The sequence below is a fragment of the Abramis brama genome, assembly GCF_963993115.1.
Source record: "Abramis brama genome assembly, chromosome: 10".
NCBI lineage: Eukaryota > Metazoa > Chordata > Actinopteri > Cypriniformes > Leuciscidae > Abramis > Abramis brama.
The window spans coordinates 28,069,203-28,077,037 of record NC_139972.1 but is presented as its reverse complement, the minus strand read 5'-3'; the positions used below and the strand labels follow the sequence as shown (position 1 = coordinate 28,077,037).

At 39.3% G+C, this 7,835-nt stretch overlaps 1 long non-coding RNA gene and 1 pseudogene across 2 annotated transcripts; one reads left to right on the top strand and one right to left on the bottom strand.

Annotated features, from left to right (window-relative positions):
- On the top strand, positions 1–2,374 carry LOC311090974 (C3a anaphylatoxin chemotactic receptor-like; annotated as a pseudogene). Its single transcript, XR_014609637.1, has 2 exons — positions 1–93; positions 1,445–2,374. The product of XR_014609637.1 is annotated as a C3a anaphylatoxin chemotactic receptor-like (transcript).
- A 1,044-nt stretch (positions 2,375–3,418) lies between these two features.
- On the bottom strand, positions 3,419–7,537 carry LOC311090975. The gene is made up of 2 exons (XR_014607980.1): positions 4,274–7,537; positions 3,419–4,196 (listed from the first exon to the last, which is right to left on the bottom strand). It is a non-coding gene; the product is annotated as an uncharacterized lncRNA (long non-coding RNA).
- Positions 7,538–7,835: the final 298 nt, after the last annotated feature.

Below are 7,835 nucleotides of genomic sequence, written 5' to 3'. Positions count from 1 at the left end.
CTGGTATAAAGCCAACAATCTGTCAGCAAGACTGAGAAGATATACCAAGATCAAGACTCGGCTTGTCCCAGTGCATTAACAGCTCAAAAATGGGTAAGAACTGAATATGTGTATTATTTATATGACATGTTTTTTTAAACACCTTTCAATATGCAAAACTGTTAAAGAGACAGACAATAAAAACAGATAGTGCCTGATAAAACCAGATCATCAACTAAAATCAGATCATCAATAAGTATATCATGACATATAATTAAGATATAATATTAAATAATATTTTTAAATTATTTTAAGAAAATAATCTTTAGTCTATATGAAAATGTTTCCCATGAATATATTTGCCTCACAGTTTAAAAATTACACTTAGAGTATTGTTGAATGTACAAAATATAATGTGTTACATTTTTGGCATTTACAAAAGGGACATTTTATTCTTCAAATGAATAAAACTGAACAAGAAATAAATAAGAACAAACATTATATTACAGATTATGAAGGTATTAAATACATTTTTGGTGCCAGCAGTATTTGTCCAAACAATGTCTTCAAAATGTAGCCTATCACTGCTGGAATTACAGCATTTTAATGTGACTGAATTTGGTCTTCTTTCTTAAATGTATTTGCATTCTGAATTGTGACTGATCTGCTTTATTGCATCTAACCACCTTTACACAGCAAAACATAATATATATATATATATATACAGTGCAATGCACCCATGCTAAAGTTGACTAAAAAGAGGAATAAAAAATCATATTTTGGAAATTGAACTTAATGCCTTAATTTAAAAAATTAGGAAAAATCCAACCTTTAAGGACACCAATTTTCTTTGTGAATGAATAATGTATCGTAAATAAATAAATGTTCTTCCTTAAAATACATGGTGCATAAGTGAGTACACCCCTATGTTAAATTCCCATAGAGGCAGGCAGATTTTTATTTTTAAGTATTTTTTTTTTAGGATACTATGCATCCTGATAAAGTTCCCTTGGCCTTTGGAATTAAAATAGCCCCACATCATCACATAACCTTCACCATACCTAGAGATTGGCATGATTTTATTTCAGTTAGCCTAAAAGCTAGTTTGATTTGCATTGAGAGATGATCTTATGGAAAGTACCCCATGCCAATCTCACACTGTGATCAATATCCAGTACTGATTCCCATACAATGCATGAGGACAATGCCAAAAGTTTCTTATTCAGTAACAGACTCCTCATACATAAGACAAAATATTTCTTTAAAGATGAAATCAGACAGCAGAAATGTGAAGTACTGTAGTTTGTTAAATATCTTTGTCAGTTTATCAAAAAATATTTTTTCATTTTGTATCACATTTTATTTTACACAAAATTGCATTTTTGTGCGTGAAACTGCATGGAAAAATGATGTTGCTCATGAAATGTATTTCAGAAATGTGTTTCTCTCTTTATTTGTTGTGTAGAAGCAACAAGTTTTGGACCTGAAAACTTGACCAGAGGCACAACAAATTATACCACTATCCAGCCTGTTGACTCAAGCTTTCAGATTTTTTATATATGCATTTACATTGTCACCTTTATAGTGGGTTTCATTGGAAACGGGCTTGTCATATTTCTGACTGGCTGCAGAATGAAGACGACAGTCAACTCTATTTGGTTTCTCAACTTGGCGATTGCAGACTTCATCTTCATATCATTTGGAATCATTTATTTTTTTTTGTACATCAAATCATCAAAACATTTTTTTGTACATGTCCTTTATGTACGTTCTCTACGTGATGATATCATTAAATCAATTTGCTAGCGTTTTTTTCCTCGTAGTTATCAGTCTGGACCGATGCCTGTGCACATGGATGGTTGTTTGGGCTCAAAATAAACGAACTGTACTTAGAGCCAGGATCATCTGCATGATCGTGTGGGTTTTATCCATCAGCTGCTGCATCCCTTTCTTCATCGAGAATGTATTTTTTTCTAAATTTCTGATCACATATGATTCTTGTGTGGGCTTTCTCATCCCCTTCATGATCATTGCATCTTCACACATTGCTATTGGAGTACGAATCAAACGCCTCAAAATGGGGAAGCAGCTCAGGTCGTACAGGGTCATTATGGCTGTTGTCCTGACTTTTTTCATTTGTTGTTTTCCAACCAATGTTTGCCGGTTTTATAAAACGAGTGCCAATGATGAAGTACTTCGGAAAGCAAAGTTATTTAGTGTCTATCTGTTTTTTCTAAACAGCTGTTTAAACCCAATTATCTATGTGTTCATGTGTGATGAGTATAAGAAGAAGCTTAAACAGTCTCTACTGCTGGTGCTGGAGACAGCGTTTGCTGAAGATCATCTGGACTTTAGGAAGGCAGAAGGACGAGCAGAACAAGACAAACCCCTTTGAATTATTAGATATGTAGAAAAACTTTTCACAGTCTCTAAATGATTATGACCACCATAACTATATAAATCTCACCATTATATCAACCACTGAAGAAGTCCTTATCTATCAACTTATCAACAACTTATGCTTTTAACATACAGCAATTTCAAAATTCATGTTTATGGTACGAATGTATAATTTGTGTTGTAGAACCAAATGGGGAAAGTATTTCCTAATGATTAAGGGATTATATATGTTTTTGAAACTTTTTATAAATCCAAATATGCAACAGTTAATTTTGTTGTGCTGATTTATGTTAGAACTTTATTCTGAATAAAACATCAAAAATACATACATTTGATTGTAATTTCCTTAAGGAATTTTATGATCTCACAGTATCTTAGTAAGGTTAGATGTAGCGCAGCTTTACCAGCTCACAATGTGCGTGGAAGCAGACAATGTAAAAAGTTCAAAGGGCAATCTAGCAACGCTTGTGGTAAGGGGAACTATTTTCTAAAAAAAAAATACCAGTATGTTTCGGCTTAAGCAGTGTAAACAAAATAGTGTTCTGTGTTTTTTTTTTTTTGAGGATGGATGATGGAAGCTGATGTGTCAACAAAAAAATATAGATTTGTTGCGTCATAAATGTATTGAAGGAGGTGGATTGGAATCCACTGCTGCTTCAATGTATATGTAATTAGATTTTAGATTTTACTTTGTTATAGAAGTTACCAGTGTGATTACTGAAATGTTCTTTTCATGTATTCTTGTGTCATGTCAGTATTTGATATCTGAATGCAGCTTGCTTTTTTATCCCGGCTTCCAGAAATTAAAAAGGGACATGTTTTGTGTTTGAGAAAGGTCTTCAACGTGTTAAAACATATAGGGGTCACTGAAGTCTATATGTAGCCAGTGGCGTCAGGTACTGAGGGAACTGTATGAAACTATTATATAACGTTCGACTACGCCACCCGGTATATACCGGGAACTATCAGCCCCAAATCAGGGAGCGCACAGGTTCGTTACCAAAAGAAATGGGTAAGCAGAGAGACATAGGCCAGGGAATATCAATGATGAGGCAGCTTTATTCAAATACAAAATTTAAAACCATCAATACATTAACATCAAGGGCTCAATATTCACATGTCAAAAAGAAAAAGGAAAACAAACACCACTTTACAAAACTTCAAAATAAAGAAATAAATACAAAAATACAAATACACAAGAAAGCTTAATTAGGAGGGAGATGGCCTGCTGTGACCCTCAATTCACACAACACACTTAATATCCACACACACCCGCTCTGGTGAAGTCAGGTCACTCAAACACAGCACTCAATGTAAACCCCGTTAAACAGCAGCTATAAACCCCTCCTCAATACACTTTCTTCGTCACGTTGTTTACGAGAAAAAAAGAAAGGACACCGTCAGTTCACAAACATTAAATAAATAAAAATACACAAACAAAACATAAACTAATTAAACTTAAACAAAGAAAAATAAATTACATACAAAATACGCAAAAATGAGCACAAGACAAAAATAAAGAAATCTAAATTAAAATTCGAAACAAACCAAAAGACACAAAATAAAACAAACATGCCACGATCGGCCGCACACACACTCAAAGAGCAGAACAAGTCAGCGAGGAAACAGCCGCGCTTCCACGTTAATTCGCACACTGCGGCGAGGAATCGTCCCAGCTCGCTGTTATGCAAGTTCAAGTTCGCTCCAACGAAAAGACGACAAAACTAAGCCCAGGCAAGACAGCAGTGCGTTACGTCAACAGACGCGCATCTCTTCCCGCAATATAGAGGTGAAACCCTTGCTCTCGTCACTCAAATCTGTCGAACATGAAACAGAAAAAATTACTAATAAAACAATAAAAGGGACAAACCACGCGAATGGCTCTCATACATACCGGAAACGTTCTCAGCGCAGCACTATGCGTGTTCGCTGGCCTCAACATACCGCCGGTTGCTCGTCAATGAACTACACAGACTCAAAATAGTAAATACACATTCCATTGATGAAAATCCTCAAAACAGACGTAGGTTACCAACCTCAAAGCCCGGGGCAGACTGTGCACGGCCGCACAGAGCCGAGACAGCACTTCATACTCTCCATTCATAAATGGCGGCCTCCGTAAAGGGGCGGTACGGGTGTCGACGACGCATCCCAAGTGACAAACAACCTCCCCATTTTATACCATGGCACCAGACTGTTGATAGGTTCAATGGTTTCACATGACACTGGCCAATAATCAACACAGATACACTTCACCCTGCTACATTCCACCCCCACATTATGAATCGTCGCCCCGACGATTAGTCCCCAGCCCCAAGAGACTCACCTCTGCCGTGGGTCCCAGCAAACACTAAGGGGGAACCTTATTATGAGTCTTCTTGCCATGACGGCTATACAACGAAAAACACAAATGAGATACTTGTTACAAGTACTCTGCCATGACGGCCACACGACGAGGAACAAGTGATACACAAGTTCTCAGCTACGACAGCTACACAAGAAACACGAATGAGATACTTGTTACAAGTACTCTGCCATGGCGGCTATACGACGAGGAACAAGTGATACACAAGTTCTCAGCTATGACAGCTACACAACGGGAAACACGAGACACTGGTTACAGTGCTCTGCCATGACGGCTATACGACGAGGAACAAGTGATACACAAGTTCTCAGCTATGACAGCTACACAACGGGAAACACGAGACACTGGTTAGTGCTCTGCCATGACGGCCACACAACGGGAAACACGAGACACTGGTTACAGTGCTCTGCCATGACGGCTATACGATGAGGAACAAGTGATACACAAGTTCTCAGCTATGACAGCTACACAACGGGAAACACGAGACACTGGTTACAGTGCTCTGCCATGACGGCTATACGACGAGGAACAAGTGATACACAAGTTCTCAGCTATGACAGCTACACAACGGGAAACACGAGACACTGGTTAGTGCTCTGCCATGACGGCCACACAACGGGAAACACGAGACACTGATTACAGTGCTCTGCCATGACGGCTATACGATGAGGAACAAGTGATACACAAGTTCTCAGCTATGACAGCTACACAACGGGAAACACGAGACACTGGTTACAGTGCTCTGCCATGACGGCTATACGACGAGGAACAAGTGATACACAAGTTCTCAGCTATGACAGCTACACAACGGGAAACACGAGACACTGGTTAGTGCTCTGCCATGACGGCCACACAACGGGAAACACGAGACACTGGTTACAGTGCTCTGCCATGACGGCTATACGATGAGGAACAAGTGATACACAAGTTCTCAGCTATGACAGCTACACAACGAGAAACACGAGACACTGGTTACAGTGCTCTGCCATGACGGCCACACAACGGGAAACACGAGACACTGATTACAGTGCTCTGCCATGACGGCTACATATGACTGAGAACAGCCAAATAATTCCCGCAATGCAAATATAACTAGTGCAATCCCCCCGTTCAACACTAGGGCGAAGCCTAATCTCTTCCCATGCTTCCATTGCTACACACTTACCACATGCAGAGGGAGTCACCAACAGAGGGGACTTACAAACACACTGCTGCCTTGCCTTTAGAAAAAAAAGAAAAGAGAAAACAAGGAAAAAAAAGAGAAAAAAAGAAAAACAAAAAGAAATTAAACTTCAAACATACAATGTACCAACAGTAAAAAAATATATAAAATATTGCCTCAAGTAGCCTACTCCCAGACCCACTTCTCAAAATAAGCTCACCCAAAATATGGAAACCCTGCCGACACTACGCCAAATGTAGCCAGTGGCGTCAGGTACTTGAGGGAACTGTATGAAACTATTATATAACGTTCGACTACGCCACCCGGTATATACCGGGAACTATCAGCCCCAAATCAGGGAGCGCACAGGTTCGTTACCAAAAGAAATGGGTAAGCAGAGAGATAGGCCAGGGAATATCAATGATGAGGCAGCTTTATTCAAATACAAAATTTAAAACCATCAATACATTAACATCAAGGGCTCAATATTCACATGTCAAAAAGAAAAAGGAAAACAAACACCACTTTACAAAACTTCAAAATAAAGAAATAAATACAAAAATACAAATACACAAGAAAGCTTAATTAGGAGGGAGATGGCCTGCTGTGACCCTCAATTCACACAACACACTTAATATCCACACACACCCGCTCTGGTGAAGTCAGGTCACTCAAACACAGCACTCAATGTAAACCCCGTTAAACAGCAGCTATAAACCCCTCCTCAATACACTTTCTTCGTCACGTTGTTTACGAGAAAAAAAGAAAGGACACCGTCAGTTCACAAACATTAAATAAATAAAAATACACAAACAAAACATAAACTAATTAAACTTAAACAAAGAAAAATAAATTACATACAAAATACGCAAAAATGAGCACAAGACAAAAATAAAGAAATCTAAATTAAAATTCGAAACAAACCAAAAGACACATCAAAATAAAACAAACATGCCACGATCGGCCGCACACACACTCAAAGAGCAGAACAAGTCAGCGAGGAAACAGCCGCGCTTCCACGTTAATTCGCACACTGCGGCGAGGAATCGTCCCAGCTCGCTGTTATGCAAGTTCAAGTTCGCTCCAACGAAAAGACGACAAAACTAAGCCCAGGCAAGACAGCAGTGCGTTACGTCAACAGACGCGCATCTCTTCCCGCAATATAGAGGTGAAACCCTTGCTCTCGTCACTCAAATCTGTCGAACATGAAACAGAAAAAATTACTAATAAAACAATAAAAGGGACAAACCACGCGAATGGCTCTCATACATACCGGAAACGTTCTCAGCGCAGCACTATGCGTGTTCGCTGGCCTCAACATACCGCCGGTTGCTCGTCAATGAACTACACAGACTCAAAATAGTAAATACACATTCCATTGATGAAAATCCTCAAAACAGACGTAGGTTACCAACCTCAAAGCCCGGGGCAGACTGTGCACGGCCGCACAGAGCCGAGACAGCACTTCATACTCTCCATTCATAAATGGCGGCCTCCGTAAAGGGGCGGTACGGGTGTCGACGACGCATCCCAAGTGACAAACAACCTCCCCATTTTATACCATGGCACCAGACTGTTGATAGGTTCAATGGTTTCACATGACACTGGCCAATAATCAACACAGATACACTTCACCCTGCTACATATAGTTTAAGGGACCATTTCTCAGTTAAAGCCTAGATTTTCCATTTAGACTATAAAGTGTCCTATCCTGAGAGAAAGAACTTGTTATCTTGATGTTTTGAGACGAGACTCCTGTTTATAGTTAGAGCCTGGCCAAATCCAACCTTGGAAAAGCTGTGTGTCGGTGTGTGTGTTAGTCTTCTTGGTTACAGGTTAAGGAACCACTGGCATTATTGGAGATTGACTGAGTTGTTGTTCGGGACATGCTGGCGTGCTGACATGTAACCCAAATCTGCGACCAGGAAG